This window comes from Aquarana catesbeiana, linkage group LG03, assembly GCF_042186555.1.
Source record: "Aquarana catesbeiana isolate 2022-GZ linkage group LG03, ASM4218655v1, whole genome shotgun sequence".
NCBI lineage: Eukaryota > Metazoa > Chordata > Amphibia > Anura > Ranidae > Aquarana > Aquarana catesbeiana.
The window spans coordinates 619,109,026-619,128,506 of NC_133326.1; the positions used below are offsets into that span (position 1 = coordinate 619,109,026).

At 44.2% G+C, this 19,481-nt stretch overlaps 1 protein-coding gene and 1 pseudogene across 1 annotated transcript in view; both read right to left on the minus strand.

Annotated features, from left to right (window-relative positions):
• Positions 1-19,481, minus strand: part of ANK1 (ankyrin 1) — a 402,733-nt gene that overhangs the window by 320,010 nt on the left and 63,242 nt on the right.
• On the minus strand, positions 13,877-14,006 carry LOC141135832 (U2 spliceosomal RNA; annotated as a pseudogene).

Consider the following 19,481-nt stretch of genomic DNA (forward strand, 5'->3'; position numbering starts at 1 on the left):
CCATGAGATGTCATGTTGAACTTCCAGTGACCAGTATGAGAGCGTGAGAGCGAATACACCAAATTTAACACACCTGCTCCCCATTCACACCCGAGACCCTGTAACGATAATGAGTCACATGGCCCTAAGTGGGTCCAATTTGGACATTTTCACTTAGGGGTGTACTCACTTTTGTTGCCAACGGTTTAGACATTAATGGCTGTGTGTTGAGTTATTTTGAGAGGACAGCAAATGTACAGTGTTATACAAGCTGTACACTCACTACTTTACATTGTAGCAAAGTGTCATTTCTTCAGTGTTGTCAGATAAAAAGATATAATAAAATATTTAAAAAATGTGAGGGATGTACTCACTTTTGTGAGATACTGTATAACTCTCCCTGATAGTTCTACTTCAACACAGAATTTTGTCCCATTCTTCTAAATCATCCCAAGAAACATGGTTAGATCTCATGTTGTTATTCTTTTACATGTTCAATATGTAATACTTATTCATATATTCTGTATGATAATTGCTTATTATGTTTGTTTTTGCTTTTTATTAATTTACAGACAACCAATGAACCACTGGCTTCTGAAGAAGAGGTTTAATCACTACAAACCTCGAAATGCGTCGGGAATCGTCTGACCCAGTTCACTACTGGCCAGTCTCAAGTAGTTATCTGTATACATACACATACATGTTTCTTGATATTTTACTTTGTATTTTTGTATAATAGATATATGCATCCTATTGTGACTTCCCATAAGTCACCAATTCATTTTTAAACTTTTCTAATAAAATATCAATATATTTTCATTACATTTATTTGTAAAGGAATTTCTGCCTTTAAAAGTCCCATAGAGGAACCAGCTTGTTTTTGATTCTTCTAAATCAGACGAATTTCGAGCTGTGATTGGCCCTGCAAGAAGCACATGGATCCTCAAATGTCAATTTAAAATGTTAAACTGTAAAATGGTCCAACTGTACATCCATGCTTAACAATTACTATTATGTTAAGAGTACAAATTATTATTATCAGATGATCCGCACATACTGTATTTACTATTCTTCCAATATAAGTATTGTTTGACACATTCTGCATGATAATTTTTTGTTTGTACAAATAATCCAGAAAAATCAACCAAACAGTGACTGCATCCTATCAGATGCAGCCAATGTTCAGCAGCACTACTGTATTCAGGCAGCCACAGCATCCTGTGTACCCTGAATACAATAACCGGCAGTAGAGAGTCTTCCATCCATGCTGTTAGTGTAGATGGGGAAATTGATTGATTTTCTCTTGTTGAGCCCCAAGAAAATTGAAGCATGTATGGCTCCCACAAAGCTGTACAAGATTCCTTAGCCTTTAAATGTTAAAAATGTTAAAAGTTTCGACACCCTCTGTAAACTATTCCTATTGTAGAGCATTCACTCTTGTATCAACCCCGAATCCTTCACCTTTTTACCTAGCTGCACCAAAGCTCAGAGTAATGAATGGCACAGCAAAAAAAAAAAGTGAAATTTGTTACAAGAAAAATATTTTTTTTTCAGAAAGGGCTACCTTAATATGTGATGAACTGAAGAATTCTATTGCTTTGTTCTCTGTGCGGCCTTAACTATGCCACTGTATTCTCTGGGTATATCCATTTATCACTTTAATATTACACTATCTCTTCTTGTTGCGGCAGTGCCAGACTATATCACTTGGCTAGTGTAACGAGGTAGTATGTCATTGCTTGCCGCTACAGCTGGGTGTCTCTGTGGGCACGCATTGACATACTATCTTGTTTTTTCCTTTTTTTGCAGCTGCAAGGCTGCTGAAATTAATCAATCATTATAGTGTCATTCTATAATCCAGACAAAGCCTACTGCTTCAATTTGAACTATGGAAAAAGCAAATATTGTCTAAATACAAAAGGCATGTGTATTCTTACTAGATCTTTCACATTTCTGCAGTAATCCAGTGGGAAACTTTACCTATGTGCAGAATTTCCCTTAAAAAAAGACTGGTAATTTCTGCGCTAGTCCCTTGTGCAGGGTGACTGGTCTTGTCTCCGCCCCCTCCTAGTTTTCTGCAAGCAGCCTTTATTGGGTGGAGCCTGCTGGGTCCCTCCCACAGCTCTGCTCTATGCACAGACTGTACAGCACAGTGATGATGTCACCACTACCCTTTAAAGGTAATATCTTTTTTTGCAAAGGCATGTGGTGCTCACAAAGTGGATTTATATCCTTTGTAGCTTTTGAGGAATATATTTAAAGTTTTTGTGTCTGGAGTTAAATTTAAACCACTTCCCGCCCGGCCTATAACAGATTGACGGCCGGGAAGTGGTTCTGTCATCCTGACTGGACGTCATATGACATCTAGCAGGATAACATGCCAGCGCGCACCCGCGGGGACACACAGCGCTGCAAAAGTGTGTCAGACTGACACACTGCATCTCCGATCGTGATAAGAAGGCTCCAACAGAGGCTTCTTACTACGTGATCAGCTGTGACCAATCACAGCTGATCATCGCGTTAACCAGGAAGTGCCAATCGGCGGCTCTCCCTGTCAGAGGGGGGGTCTGTGCTGATAATCAGCACACTGATTATCAGCACAGCCCCGATCAAATGTACCAATAAGCTGCCAATTGGTACCCAGTCAGTGCCCCATCATAACCCCCTGCCAGTGCCCAGTAAAGTGCAAATCAGTGCCCACAACAGTGCAAATCAGTGCCCACCATAGTGCCAATCAGTATCCATCACAGTGCCAATCAGTGCCCAGCATTAACACCTGTCAGTACCTGCCCAATCAATGCTGGCCATCAGTGCCATCTATTAGTGTCCATCAATGCCACCTGTCAATGCCAATCAGTGCCGCCTATCAGTGCCAATCAGTGCCGCCTGTCAATGCCCATCAGTGCTGCCTGTCAGTGCCCATCAATGCCGCCTGCCAGTGCCCATCGGTGCTGCCTGTCAGTGCCCATCAGTGCCGCTTGTCAGTGCCCATCAGTGCTGCATATCAGTGCCACCTATCAGGGCCCATCAGTGCTGCATATCAGTGCTGCCTATCAGTGCCCATCAATTCTACATATCAGTGCCTCCTCATCAGTGCCCATCAGTGCCACCATATCAGTGCCAACTCATGAATGCCCATCAGTGCCACCTTATCAGTGGCCATCAGTGCCGACTCATCAGTGCCCTTCAGTGAAGGAGAAAACAAAATTTTATAACAGAAACTAAGAAAAACTTTTTTTTTCCAAAAATGTCGGGCTTTTTTAGTTTGTTTAGCAAAAAATAAAAACTGCAGAAGTGATCAAATACCACCAAAAGAAAGCACTGTTTGTGGGAACAAAATGATAAAAATTTAGTTTGGGTACAGTTTAGCATGACCGTGCAATTGTCATTCAAAGTGCGACAGCACTGAAAGCTCAAAACTGTCCTGGGCAGGAAGGGGTGCCTGGTATTGAAGTGGAAAATATTCTTGCAATGCCATCCGTTTATTAGCTTATTGGCACTGCACTGTCATTGCCTTTTGTCGCTTGTCACAACTTTGCTGTATTGTAGCCCACTGCCATGTGACCTCAGAAATGGTCAGAAGATTTCAGTGGTGCTCAGAAGGCTCATTTGTGCTCAATCAACTGATTTGTTGACTGGAAAAGAGAGGCCCGGAGTAATGCCGCAGCTATCGGCGGAGGGCCGGCATGACAGGGGTTAACGGGGCGGAGCAATAGGAAAGATAGGCAGCTGGGGGCTGGCTGATTTGCGGGGACGGGGTGGAGCTGCATAATTGGGTAGGAAGAGGAAGAGGAGGGGCTGGTCGACACGAGGGGCCATGAGGGTAAGGAGCTTCTTCCCCGCAGCGGCTTCTCCGTGTATCTCGCTCCCCCCCGTCTGCCACAAGGAGTCGAGCGGGTAAGGAGCTCCTTCCTTCCCGGCGGCTGCTTCTTAAGTCATGGGCTGCTGTTCTGATCATTCCGGCCGGGCATGGCGGACATGGAGTGGCTGCTACAGCAGCTGCGGGCTGTGGCGGTGGTGCACAGCACCGATTGGCTGCGCGCCCAGGTTGGGGGGGTTACTGACGTGTGCCGGAAAAGGGGGGCTGCTGGAAAGATAGGAAAGATAGGTAGCTGGGGGCTGGCTGATTTGCAGAGACGAGCTGCATAGTTGGGCAGGAAGAGGAGGTCAACATGAGGAGCCGTGAGGTTAATGAGCTTCCCACCCACCCGCCCTATGATTGGAGGAGCTTGGTGTGCTGGTATATGAGGGTTGCTCAAACTCAGGTTGGTGGTTATTTGGCAGGGTGCAAGGTCCTTGTTAGGTCATATGGGCACCTAAAAGGCATGGTTTAGGGACCCGTCTGAGGTACGGCTCCCAGTTGGTTTATGGGTACCTGCTAGTTGTCTCTGAGTCGGAGGCTTTAGCGACTTGAGGCCTGAGAAGTGACTAGCAGGTACAGTTATGGGTTATGCCTATTGGACCTTGTGCCCCATTGTGGTGATAAAACTGGAAGAGTATTATATATATATATATATATATATATAAAGGTTATTATGTTATTATTATGTTTAATTATGGAGATTTATATATTGGTTAATAAAATGGCTGTTGTGGCCAATTCACTCCACCCATGTGTTGTGTGGTCATTAGAGGGAGGGATGGTGTTATTGGTAACAGGATAAGCCGTAGTTAATACCATAATCATGGTACAGATACTACCTTTTTCAATTCAGACATGATACAAGTGATGAAAGGACATAACAATCAGTAGTGATGTCAAGCTTTATCCTGCAGTTGTAATGAGGGGCAACAACAAAAGACCAAAACTGATTGACTCCAATTCATCTGAAAGTTTTTGTCTTGATTTCATGACATGAAGTGAATCAAAACAATTCAAAATAATAGTACAAAAAGTGGGTGATTTTTGTTTCTGTTGTTTGAAAATATGAGTTGTAAGTTTGTTATTGGGAATCTGATATTTGGTTTTTAGTGAAGAGAATGAGGTGACATTTGTATTTTCTATAAAATCTGTGAGGGATGTCAAGTTATTGTCAATCCACCATGTGAATTTACCCGTTCCCTGGTGGTTTGGTAAGAATTTAGGATCTCCTATGAAAGAGGCGTGTGGGGGAGTGGTAGAGATAAGTTTACATTTTTTTATTGCATAATCTCCAAAGTTGATATAATTGTGAGACTAATTGATTAAGGGTATCTATAGATTGAGATCTTATTGCCCCATAAAAGTCTTGAATAGAATACGGTAGGATTGTATCTTTTTCGAATCTGACCCATGGGATCTTGGGGTTGTGGACATGCCATTGGGCCATTTGTGACCATCTGGCAGCTAACAAAATCACCCAATTTTTATGAAAACTTTAAGATCACCTAGAGGCACAGGATTGATATCCGAGATATATTCAAATCTAGTAAACACTGATAGGCAGGATAAACTTTCCTATATGCACAAATGGGAGTTAGAATGTGATATCTCATTCTCAACAGAAAAATGGGACTCATCAATTGACACAAATGTACAAGATCACTGTCAATTAGAGAAACAGCAAAAAAAATTTTCACACGATGGTACTATACACCAGCAAAACTTCATATTGTTTTACCTTCAGTGCCTCAGACATGTTTCAGAGGTTGCATCTCCACAGGTTCATTCTCACACATTTTTTGGGAATGTGAGCAAACATCCCAAATATGGAAACAATTGGAAAATTTTGCCTCCAAAATTTCAGACAATATTATAAGACTCACTCTACCCAATTGTCTGTTATTCTCCCCAATTTTGGAAATCTCCATCTGTACTACTAGCCCAATTGAAAATAAGAATAAATAATATTAACCTTATGGAAAAAATATTTCATACTTTACATAATACAAATCATTTGTATAATAAGAAATGGGACCCCTGGTTTGCACTCTTTCTAAACCCTGAATAATTAATACTCTTCTTTAAAGGTCATTAATGTACAACAGTTGTTTATCTGTTTCAAGGTCACCATGGATTGTGTATTAGTCAATAATTGCAGCGTAACTTTATCATTTTCGGTATACATAGTTGTAATTGTCCTTACTATGCAAGCTCATTTATTGCACTTTTCCTAATATATAATATCTTGTTTTGTACTGCTTTTTTTTACCTAATAAAAAAGTTTGTAAACAAAATTATGAAACAGTAAACGAAGAAAAAAAAATAATAGTAAAAAGAATAGATTTATTTTCTAGATTCAATTGAAAAGTCAAAATGATTATTTTATTGAAGCATTGGATTGCCAAGTGCATGGACAGCACTATAACAGAGCTCTACATTGGGCTAGAATCCTGAAGACACCCCCATAAAGCATATCTAAACACAAAAACTGAAAATGATAAGTCATATATTGCAGTTTACCTGTCCTTAGATGTGGCCGCTGTCTCAACTGAGGTTTCCGGTGGGCCAACGTCAATGGGCTTTAGAGTTATGTCAATTACATCAGCTTGACATCAGCTGAGACACTATGGAGATCATAACTTGCCAGCAGGTAAAAAATTATCCCTTGCAGTGGGGCTGTGCCTACACTACAAGGGTTAATGGCTCCTTTTGGTCTAGGGCAGTGCACTCCAAACTGCGGCCCCTTGCTTTCTTTTATTCAGCCCTTGGGTACTGTTTCATCCACTGTTACCAACAATGGGGCACATCCCCCCCTCCCCACTGACACCAATGAAGGAGGCACATTTCCTCCCAATGACACCAACAATGGGGCAAAATTTCTCCCACTGATATCAACAATGGGGCACAATTTCCCACAATGACACCAACAATCGGGCACCAATGACATCAACAATGGGGAACAAATCCTCCCACTTGCACCAACTATGGGGCGCAATTACTCTGATGGAAAAAACAATAGGGCATTATTTTTTCCACTGATGTCGGGACCTTTTCTACTCCCACTGGCCACAGTCTGACCCTCCTAATGTCTTTTAAAACATTTGGAGACCCATGGTCTAGGGGAACAAGAAAATGTTTTACTTATCCGATCCTCCATTCTTTCCTGCAGCTAGGTCGGTCCCAACAGCTTCTTCTGTGCCATGATCCAGTGGTCTATGGTCCTGATGTCAAACAAAAACAAAAGGAGGGTCCATAGCCCTCCATTGGACATGATGATGCCAAGGGACAGTCCATCGCCGGAGTGTGGGGGAGCAGCATCAGCAAAGGGAGCAGAGGATCAAATAAGTAAAACTGTTTCTCCTCTCCCCTAGACAAAATGAGCTATGAACCCTTGCAGCACAGGATCAGCCCCATTACATGGGATACTTTTTTAGTTGCCCAGAATTGAGCTTTACTAGCTACATTTGACCTTCTTCTGACCTGCTTTAAGGAGGGTTTGAATTCCCATAGACTTGTATGAGAATGCAGAAGCCATTTAAAATGAACAAAAGAGGCCCTTATTCTGACTCACCGCGGTAATAGCATCATTGTGTATACAGCTGACTTTTGTGTGCTGTCAGATGATGGCAGCCTCTGCTAAAGGATGTCATCCTTGGTTGACATAAGGGAAAGTGACAGGTTCCCTTTATGTTAAAGCCGACAGTGTGTATGAAGCATACACAGGTTTGTTGGCCTAGCATAAAAGCTTCTCCTGTAAATCACTGTCTTCATTATTAGATTGCGTTCTTTGGTGCTGCATGAAATAAACCTTTTCCTACAGTGGGTTATGGCTGAGCTACACAGGCACAGAATAGTCTCCGAGATCTGAAATACTGTCTACAGCTGCAGATGTTAGTATGTGCTTCTGTATGAGACTGCGAGGCAAATGATGCATAAATGTCATGAGATAGGAGAGAATAAAAGTTGGAGAATTTAAAGGAGAAGTATGGGAATGCAAAAATAGGTAGTATATGCTACCTTCATAACTGCATTGCATTTCTTTCTTTCCCCAGTCCTTTAGTTTTTGCAGAATAGTCTTTTGAAGATCCCAGAATCAGCCTCTAACGGTTCTTTCTCAGTTCAAAAGTTTCCATGGAGTGGAAACATCTCCACAATCTAGCCACTCCTCCACTCCCTCCCTCTGGAGGACATGTGGGTGTGCTTAGTGAAGAAGTGCACACCCAGGCTGCTATCTAGAACAAGCACGTTCTTCACGTGCCTCTGTTTCCATGACAGCGTGTCCAAAGCTAAAACCCGGAAGCAGAGATAGTGTGATACAAACAATGAACTCCTCACCTTTCTCTGGCTGTTATCTGCAAACTCTCCTCTGAGAGACTCCAACATCTCTCTCCTGGGCTTTGATGTTCCTGTGTCCTCTGAATTCCCCCACCCCCCTCCCCTCACTCATTCAAAGTCTGTATCAGCGTCTCCACCAGCCGATGGGGGGGAGGGGGGAGAGTCACTTCTCATGTCCAGAAATGAACACTGGTGAGTTCTCTACACACAGCACTATGTTATATCAGAAGAGGAGACATGGTTAGGAGCATAGTGACAGGTGCCCTGTGTCTGTTCTCTGAAATGAACAAAGTGCTATGTGTAGAGAGCATACCTGTGTACAGTACACTGTACGGCATGTGATGGCACTGTACAACATGTACTGACACTGTACGGCATGTGATGACTCTGTCCGGTATGTGATGTCTCTGTATGGCATGTGATGACTATACGGCATGTGATGGCACTGTACAACATGTGATGGCACTGTACGGCATGTGATGGCACTGTACAACAAGTAATGACACTGTACGGCATGTGATGGCTCTGTACGGCATGTGATGACACTGTACGGCATGTGATGACACTGTACAGCATGTAATGGCACTGTATGGCATGTGATGGCTCTGTATGGCATGTGATGGCTCTGTACATCATGTGATGGCACTGTACGGCATGTGATGACTTTGCACGGCATGTGATGACTCTGCATGGCATGTGATGGCACTGTACAACATGTAATGACTCTATACGACATGTAATGACACTGTACAACATGTAATGACACTGTACGGCATGTGATGGTACTGTACGGCATGTGATGGCACTGTATGGAATGTCATGGCACTGTACAACATGTAATGACACTGTACAGCATGTGATGGCACTGTAGGGCATGTGATGGCACTGTAGGGCATGTGTTGGCTCTGTACAGCATGTGATGGCTCTGTACGGCATGTGATGGCACTGTATGGCATGTGATGACACTGTACGGCATGTGATGGCACTGTACGGCATGTGATAGCTTTGTACAGCATGTGATGGCACTGTACGGCATGTGATGGCACTGTACGGCATGTGATGGCTCTGTACAGCATGTGATCCTGTAATACTCTATTTACAATGACGGCAACATTATTGCTATAGGGGTACTAGGTAATACACCAATTATGGGGGAGCAAAGCTCTGTCCATGTCTGAGGAGCTCTGGGCTTCAGTATGAAAATACAAGTAGATGTGAATGGAAGGTTTCATTGTCTCATATAAAAATCCAGATAGCCAATAAAAGGATTCATTCATAATGTTAGCTCTGATTTTATTTAGTTTTTACTATACCAGAAATGCATGGAATGCCTGTTTGCTGTCACATCCATATGGACATTTACATACACAGAACTACCAGTGACTTCTCCTACCTTAGTCACTGACTGAAGTGCTCTTATTTCAGCTGACTCTTCAGGTCATTGAAACATGCTGTGAGGGAGAAGGGAGGAGAGAGAAGGGAGGGGGAGCAGCTACGCTCTGTGAAGTCTTGGGAACAAGCAGAGAGAGGACATCAATCAAGCAAAATGACAGGAAAGTGGGTGGATCCAGACTCCAGAGCCAGACCATTGTCGGTATTACACTGTATGAAAGTCTGTAGCCCCTCCCACAGGTATTTAGCTAGATTTTAACAGAATGGGGGCACTTCTGAGAGGACTGGAAAGATTTTTTAGATATCAGAAGCTCACATAGACTAGATGTAAGCAAAAAAAAGGAAACCCATACTTCTCTTTTAATAGTTGCTGGCCAAAAATCACTTGAATGATTTCATGGATAAGAATAATTTTTTATTAAACTAGGCCTAAAACCCTTACCCCATTCACCCAAGCTCTTAATATTCCCCAGTACAGACCTCGGGTTTGTACATTCACTCAGCAGGTGACCTGAACCAGGAGCCCTGGGCTATGACAGGTGGCACTTCTGTCTAGAGATGCCACCTCATCCCTTTAAACCCGAACACATATGAATTACACAGGTTCTGAAGCAAATTTAATGCAGATAAGGCACTGAGTTTAATTACCACCTTAATCACATTTTTTAGCGCCACATTTTTTGTTTTATTTACCACCTTAATCAGCCACAGAACGTGTGCATTTAATATGTGTTTGGGTTAAAATGGATTATGTGGTAACAACCCTACTTCTGCCCTTCTTAGATCAATGTAGGATTGTGAATGTGTAGGCTTTTATTCTTGGATCCTTATGGAGAAGTTTCCATTTGGCCACTAACTGTCAGCACTGTTTGTTTAGAGGACCATGTTACTATAAGGTGACCAGATTTTTAAAATTAAATCTGGGGACTTACCTACTTTTATTGGGAATGGGATGGGGCAGAGCAGGAGGTGGGCTAATAGAGCCATGTGAAGCATGCTACACCAAATGTTGAGTGTGGACAAATTGTGCTAACAGTACCCCTAAAGGGGTATGGTTCAATAACACCTGAGCTCTGGATCAAGAGTATATGCCCAGGTGTGCACTGCAGGCCATCATCAAAAGCAGGGGCAAGGTGGTAAACAATCCATAAACTAAGATATACGCCTAGGTTAGTTCCCCCTGGAAGTAGACCAAAGGTGCTCCAAAGCTCACGATGTCTCAAAACAGCATGAAAGTATAAGGTGAAGAGTGGACAACTCGTCTTCCTAATAAAAGTACTTTATTGATAAAGGGCACAGTGTGCAAATTACAGTAGCTTACATGTTTCAGAAAAAAAAAACCTTGTTCATAGTCAGTGGCTGTGAATAAGGTTTTTTCCTGAAAAAGTTGCCGGCTCTTCACCTTATACTTTCATGGTAAATAATCCATATCCTTACCTCCAGCAACAAAGCAGTTTCTAACCTTAAAGCGGAACTTCAGTCATTTTTTCATCTTTCCATCTATTAAATCCTCTGCCCTTGTTGTTTTAACTTTGGATATTAAAACATTTTTTTTCTGCCAGTAAATACCTTATACAGCCCACTTCCGGTTTCTTGTCTGGTAAAAAGCCTAGGATTATGACATTATGCACAGCTCTCTCTCTCACTCTTGTGAGAGTTTGCCAGGAGGGGGGGGGTGAGTCATAAGAGGGCCAATGAGAGCTGAAGAGCTGGAGGTGTGTCTGTGTAAATCCAGGAAGTGAACAGGCAGCAGCTTCAGCTGCCCACAGTTAAAATGGATGCAGCCAGACTCAGTGGAGGGAGATTTCTGTAGCATATTTGGCAAGTACAGAATCACAGTATATATGAAATAATATACAAAGTGGTTGGAGGGAAGCTTCAGGATGGCAAAGATGTTTTTATTACAAATTATGCGAGCAGACTGCAGTTCCTCTTTAGGTCCTTACCAAACAAACATTTGCACAGTTACCCATTTTATCTACCAGTGTGGTCTAAGACTGTAGGAAGTAACCTTCAGAAACAAGTGAAGGATGTATAATCTCTATGCAGATACTATCTTTGGTAGAAGTTGAATCCAGAATGTCCATACTACAAGACAAAGGGCTTAATATTTAACCACTACATTTAGACAACAGCCATTGATCTTGTGATGAATATGTTAGTATCTTAGTACATGGCTCTTTTTTTTCAAACTCAGAGTGTGGTGCACAAAAAAAAATAAAACCAAATGAACCAAAAACACATGTGAAACAAACACAAAAAAAGTGCACAGACTCCTGACAGGGACAAGGCAATCTGGTCCACCTAGCCAAAAGGCCTAGCATAGGGTGACCAGACATCCCCGGTTTCTGGGGACAGTCCCCAGATTGAGGACACTGTCCCTGGACCAAGTCTGTCCCCAGTTTTGTCCCTGGATTGGATTTGAACAGGGGCTGGGGCAATTTAAAAGACAGCCCTTGCAGAATAAAAAGAAAAAAAATCTGAATTGAAACCCCCCCCCCCCCCCTCTTCTGCCGCTCCTACTAGTTTATGGGGGTTTATTTTTTTCCATTATCTGTGCCCCTTTCTGATGATCGTGTGCTGGTCGGAGCGGAGGGACAATTTCTTCAGTTTCGGGCACATGCCCATTCAGCTCCACTCACATGCTCTTCTGCCTTGGCTCAAGTCCCGGCCAGCCGCCTGCCTGCTTATCTCCTTGCCTTCCCTGGTGGAGTGATCTTCCTCTGCTCCCCACCCAGTAGAAGCCAGGGCCCGAAGAGTAAAGCCCCATACACACTATCAGATTTTCCGCTGATTTTTGTCTTCAGATTTACCAAAACCATGTAGTGCAAGGGCCTGCCTGATTGCATACAAATTGAAACTCCTAAGGTTTGACCTCATATTATATGGTTTTGGTAAATCTGAAGGAAAAAACCAGCAGAAAATCTGATAGTGTGTATGGGGCTTTAGACTTGACAGGCTGTGAGGCGGGCGGCGGCGGCGGAGACGGGCAAAGAGTCGTCAATTGCTGCCATTACAAGTAAAAAAAGAAAATATGTCCTCGGATTTCATTTTAAAAATCTGGTCACCTTAGCCTAGCAGAAATCTTTCCTCACAGCTAGCTGAAGCTGAACACTAAGTACTAGGCTAGGGGCTCTCCCGCAGAGAGGCCCCCAGACAGGGGAGAAGGTTACAGGAGTTCTGCACTCCTGGGACCCATTTTTAGCCGACAGTGGGCTAAAGTCCGCTGTCGGCTGACGTCACTCAGCCGGTGAAGGTTTGGGAAAGATCCTGACCATATGGTCGGGATCCACCCAGATGCATGGACCAGCACCTGGCTCAGCCTCTCAGTGATCCACTGAAAGCTTGAGCCAGCCCCTCCCGCCCCCTCCACAGCCCAGCGCTCCAGGAGGAGCAGGAGCAGAGAGCCGTGACTGACAGTCACAGCTCTCTCCTCAGAGCGCAGGAGAGATCTGAGCGATCAATGGTGTTTGATCGCTCAGTTCTCACTGCAGAGCCGAACAGATGCAGCATCTGATCAATTTGGCATCCCCCTAGGTGAGTATAAATGTTTTTTTTTTATTTTTTTTTAAGTCCATACTTCTCTATTAAGGGCCACACATCATCCCCTTAGACTTCAGGGTAGGCCCGAAGACTCACACCCTACCATCAGGTGAATAAAAAACACACACAAAAAAGGTGAAGTAACACGTGGAGAAAAAAACAAATGGGTGCCATTGTGCTAGTGGGTATTGCCCCTGTCTCAGCCAAATTGCTTAGCCAAGAGGTGAAGTGCAAAAAAAAATTTTTTTCAAATGGGTGGTGTCATAACTCATTCTCACAGTGGGCTCCCAAACCCATAGTAATACTAATAGCATCCCTGGTTCACCTCTCCCAGGGGTGTGACAGACACCATGGGCTCTCAGCCAGGCCAAGTGGCACTGCTCAATTCAGGAGGCACTTTACCTCTCAGAACCCTCCACACCAGGGAAATACTCTCGCCTCCCGCTTTACCCAGTGGGCGCTTAGTTTGTTTTCTTTTCCATGGGGAAGGTCCCTCAGGACCTACATTATACCAGCAGGGATAAGCCCCTCGGTTTTGGCTACTGAGGACTGAGTGAGGAGCTGAGTGGAGGAAGATCACTCCACAAGGGAAGACAATGGGCAGCAGCAGCCGCCCGGGACTAATTGAACAGACAGCAACATACAAACAGAAGCGGAATGCACATGCGCCTGAAATTTAAAAAAAAAAGTCCCTCCACCGCTGTCACCATCACATCATCAGAGGGGCCCAGGAAATTGTAATACACCCCACTAAGTTAGTAGGAGTGAAGGTGTAATTATGAAAGCCCTATTTTTTTTTTCAGCCGAAATGCTTGAATGACAGCGAAGCACCCCTACTGGACACTGCTAAGAACAGATACTACACTTGTTCTTAGCCAAAAGGCTCAGAAGCAATCTTAGTACATGGCTCATGTCCCATCTGTGTAATATGGAGTAACAATAAGCAGTTTTTTTAACCATCTGCCATGTTGCAGCGTGAAACTAGTGTGCCCGCAGTGAGTTGTTATATATGATATCACTAAGGGACAGGCAGTATTATGTTGGGTTGTAGTGACCAGTTCTGCTTGTGTCATTGCAGATATAAATAATCACTGCTGGAGCAGCGAGTTCCATGTCACTGCAGGCTTACTGTGTGCTGCCAGAAATAGCTTCAGGTCTCTGCAGTGTTACACATTGTGACTCCAAACCTGCAATGTATACTTCATGTCACTGCAGTGTCAGCACTCCTATGTCCCAAAGTGTTCTACAATGTAACTGTGTCATGGAAAATGTGTATATACGTATTATTGCAGTGTATCGCTATGTCACTCGGTGCTATAATACATGTATATGCAACTGCTGTATGTCGTTATGTCACTCAGTGTTATAATACATGTATATGTGACTAAATGTTATAGTACATCTGTGTATGTCATTATAGTGTGTTACTATGTCAGTTATGGCTAAGCACTGTTAAGTGTGAAACGCGTCAGCTCGTTTGTCCCATTTTTTGCTGTGGCTTGTATCTGTTGGACTTTTTACAAATAAAGGCTATATTCCAGAGTGCGACTGTCCAGAACTTCCTTTTTGCCTCATGTTGCTATATGCTTAGCCGGCACCTGGTGTTCCAGTTCCGAAGAGAGTTTTATATCCACATTTCCACCTGGAGTGGTGATCCCCTTCCCTTCCACTATGTCACTCAGTGTTATATATATATGTTATATTATAATATGTGATACACAGGGCTTTTTTTCTCAGAAAATAGGCACAGGAACTCACCCTATCGGAGTCACCCCTTTTCTCCGCCCCTACCCACCTCCAAGCACCGTTCCTTGGTTCCACCCCTGCCCACCTCCAAGCACCGTTCCATGGCTCCACCCCTACCCACCTCCGAGCACCATTCCTTAGTTCCACCCCACCGACCTCCGAGCACCATTCATTGGTTCCACCCCTACCCACCTCCGAGCACCATTCATTGGTTCCACTCCTACCCACCTCCAAGCACCATCCCTTGGTGCCACCCCTACCCACCTCCAAGCACCGTTTCTTGGTGCCACCCCTACCCACCTCCAAGCACCATTCCTTGGTTGCACGCCTACTCACCTCCAAGCACCGTTCCTTGGTTCCACGCCTACCCACCTCTGAGCTCCGTTCCTTGGTTCCACCCCTACCCACCTCCGAGTTCCGTTCCTTGGTTCCACCCCCTACCCACCTCCAACTACTGCTCTTTTAGATAATATAGAACCAAGTATCATTTTGTGGTGCTAAGTAATTTGTATGGAATATGGTAATGATAACAAGAAAAACAGTCAAATAGATCCCCTGCAGCCAGTAACAATATAGCCCCCCCCCCCCACCAGCAACAGTAGATCCCTCTGACAACAATATACCACTCTCAACAAAATTCCCCATCTAGCAACAATAGACTCCTGGCAGCAACAACAGATCTCCCCACAAGAAGATCCCTCCTTCAACAGTAGATCTCTCCCAGCAGCAACTGACCCCCTAGCAATATAAGACCCACCCCCAGCAACGGTAGGTCCCCCACCAGAAACAACAGACCACCTCAGCAACAATAGATCCCCTCCTGCTGAAATAAACCCCCCAGCAGTCAGCATCAATAGACCCTGCAGAACACCCAGCACCCTTTACCATTGCATACAGTCAGTTCCCCCGTATTCCCGCTGAAAAAAAGCTCTTGTGATACATACTGCATGTGTATATCACTGTAGTGTGTCACTGTGTCACTCAGTGCTGCTGTAATGTATCACTTAGACCCCTTTCACACTGGGGCAGTGTGGGCGTCAGCGGTAAAGTGCCACTAGTTTTAGCGGCGCTTTACCGCTGCTATAGCGGCGCTTTTCGTCTGCTAGCGGGGCGCTTTTAAACCCCGCTAGTGGCTGAATAAAGGGTTAATGGCGCCCATGTTGCGGTGCTGCCACAACGCTTTGCAGGTGCTTTGGCAGAGCTACCCATTCATTTCACCACTCCTCCACTGCCCCAAAGATGCTGCTTGGACTTTTTTTCCTCTCCTGCAAGCAGACCGCCCCAGTGTGAAAGCACTCAGGCTTTCACATTGGGGTGGCTTGAGAGGCGCTTTTCAGGTGCTTTACAGGTGCTATTTTTAGAACTAAAATGCCAGAAAAAAGCCCCAGTGTGAAAGGGGTCTTAAAGCAGACCTTCAATCAAAGGTGAAAGTACTGCTCATCTTCCTCCACCCCACCCCCAAGGACTTGTTCACACTAGCAGTTAGGGTGTGGTAAAACCAGGGCTTTTTTTCAGGGGGAACTTGGTGGAACTCAGTTCCACCACCTCTGGCTCAGACCCTTTGGTGCCTGCTCACCACAATCACTTGTAAACACAGAAGTCTGGTTTCTGTATTTATAAGTGACAGCTCTGCACTCTGTGTGTAACCCCATGAACTCTGCACTCTGTATGTAATGCAATCCTGATATGTAATGCCCCTTTAAGACCCTTCTACTGTTTGTGAACTATGACAACACCCACTATTTGATGTGATTTGGGGGGGGGGATTTGGAGGGTGTGTGTGGGGGGAGGGGTTGGGGGGGTCGTGGTTGAGTTCCAGCACCTATTGTTTGAGAAAAAAAGCCCTGTAAAACCCAAGATTTGAGCCACATTTTTGCCACCCCCCAGCTGCTCCCTCTTTAGGTGCAGAGGCAGTATTCAGGGTTCATCACACACCGTGGCCACGATACTGTGTTGCAGCGGCTGCAGCTACTGCAGGAATTACAACTCCTGTTCAAGTGAATGATGCTAAGGGGTTAAAGCAGGAGATACAACACCTCCTCACTAAGGATGAGCTCAGGCGTGTTCGCAAACCGAACGTGCAGAGCCCGCCAGGAAGTCGGCACTGCACAGTGCTAATCAAAGGCAGTGAGACCTTGTCCCGATGCGTGGCTACCTGTGATTAGCGCTGTACAGTGCTGACTTCCTGGCGGGGCTCTGCATGTGCGGCTTGCGAACACACCTGAGCTCATCCTTACTCCTCACCATCTGTTTAAGCTGTCTGAAGAGTGATCTTCAGGGATCAAAACACATATGAAGGAGCCCTCAGGCTGGGTTCACACTATTGCAAATCACATGTGTGAAGATCCATATCCAATTGGCAATAACAGGAAATTTTGACCAGCTCTCTATGGAGCCGGTTCACATATTACCGCAGCAGGTCCAGTGCGTTTTACAGAAAAACGCTGTGCGTCTTTTGGTCAGTTTCAGGTCTGAATTCAGCCCAAAATTCGGGTTGAAATCAGACCTGAAACTGTAAACCAGCATGGACCGGACCCCTGCTGTGAGCCGCATGCAGTTTGTAAGCAAACCGAGCCTTACAGATTTGTAGCGTTTTTTGTTTTTTTCAGGGATTGGGAAGCAGGTACCTTTTCTTTCATTTTTACAGATAACATCTCCTATTTTGTCATTCCTTACCTAGACAAAGATGATGACAGCCCCCTGCCTCCCCCTGCCCACAGCCTCCAGGGACATGTCACATTTATCAGAAGGCTGCAGGACCAGTCTTGCCTAATGTGCAAACTTGCACATGCTCAGTGGGGAGCCATCTGTGACACATTAAGAAGTTGCAGCCGAACCTCGCATCTATGACTGCCATGGGGGCTTTGTTCCGGTGATCCGAATTCTGGCAAAAAGACTGCTGACTGAATGAGAGAAATCACTCAGTTATTCCATCCTCATTAAACAGCCCGAATAAAGAACTATCTCCTGCTGGCTATTTAATTCTGACAATTGGCACCCACGAAACCCACCCAAACAGTGGCTGCATCTAATTGGATGCAGCCACTTTACAGACAACAGTTTTCCGCCCGGCTTCTCCGATTTTCAAATCAAAGGTTATTTGGCAGAAGGTTGCCAACAGGTTTCTAAGGAACTGACCAAAAATCACTGTTTCAATCGCAATCTCTGTGTATGGTAAGCTTAAGTTACAGCCAATACATACATTTGATTGCAGTGTTTTACTGTATTAGTTTCATAAAAATACTTGTAAAGTATGTTGTTGTTCTGTTTTACAGTGTCACCCAGTGTCCAAGTAAATATGTTTCTCTGTCACAATAACTATCTGAGCATCACTTTGGTGTCTTACTATGTCAGCAAGGATCACAACAAATACCTTTATGTTGCTATAATGTTTTACTCTGTATCACTGTGACATAACACTGTAATATGTGTTAACAATATCCCAATCCCGACGCATCGCTCTAGACCTGCTATTTCATTTGATCTCCAGGTATGACTCAGCTTCCAAAAGCCCGTCTTCACTTGTCATCAGATGAGAATAAATAGATAAGGGTAGCACTCCGATCTGTGCTCTTCCAAGTCACTTTATTCGATCATCCATAATGCATATACACATACAGTAGTTGTGCGCAGCCTATTGCATTAGAGTGTGCACCCCCAAAGCTCAAATACACATGCCTGTGTATATATATATATATATATATATATATATATATATATATATACACACACTCACACACTCTTATAAATAAATGTAAACATGTATTAAAACATGGACGGTGTCAGAAGGGCAGTGGATGGTGCCAGTAGGACAGTCAATGGTATCAGTAGAGTAGTGAATGTGTCAGTAGGGCAGAGGTTGGTGTCAGTGTTTTTTTATTTTTATTATTTTTTACAATATTATATTAGAATTGTTTTAGGAGCCCTGTTTGGGGGCTTTGGTGAAATATCAGGGGATATAAACAGACCCCTGATGTCTCACTTTTGAGACAGAGAAAGGGACTGAGGACAGGGAGTCCCCAGTCCCTTTCTCTCCAGCCTCTTTCTCTCCAGCCTCAGTTGCACCTGCCCCTTGCCCCACTCTCTATCCTGAAACATCCCCCACAGCAGCCGTCAGGAATTTGGCATCACTGCGGTGTGGGAGAGGCACCTGGGGGGGACCCAGGCAGCAAGGGGAATCTACACCAAACAGGGTCATTAGGGTGTACCCAGGGACACCAGGCACACCCGATGCGCAAGTCTATGCATATAGTGTCTCCACCCAAAAAAAAACATCTCCTCCTTGACACATTTCACCACATGGCTTGATCAGAAGGGCTCATTTGAATGGGCTGGCTTATGCACAAAAAAGCATGTGCACTGCTGCATCGCACATGTGAACCTAGCCTTACTGTGTCCCAATAAATATTTTCTCACTACAGACTTTCTTGAAGCCATACTGCAGCCAAAACAATTTTGAAGCATAAAGAAAGCCTTGAGTTTTTGTCAGTGTAGCCACCCTGTCCTAAAGAGGGGCTACCAGTAAATTTAGCTTTGCTGGGTTTTAGGTAACCTGGCTAATTTGTAGACTTTGTGATCATTTTGTGATCTTTGTGATCATTTGGGTTTTCAGTGTAGCTGTAGT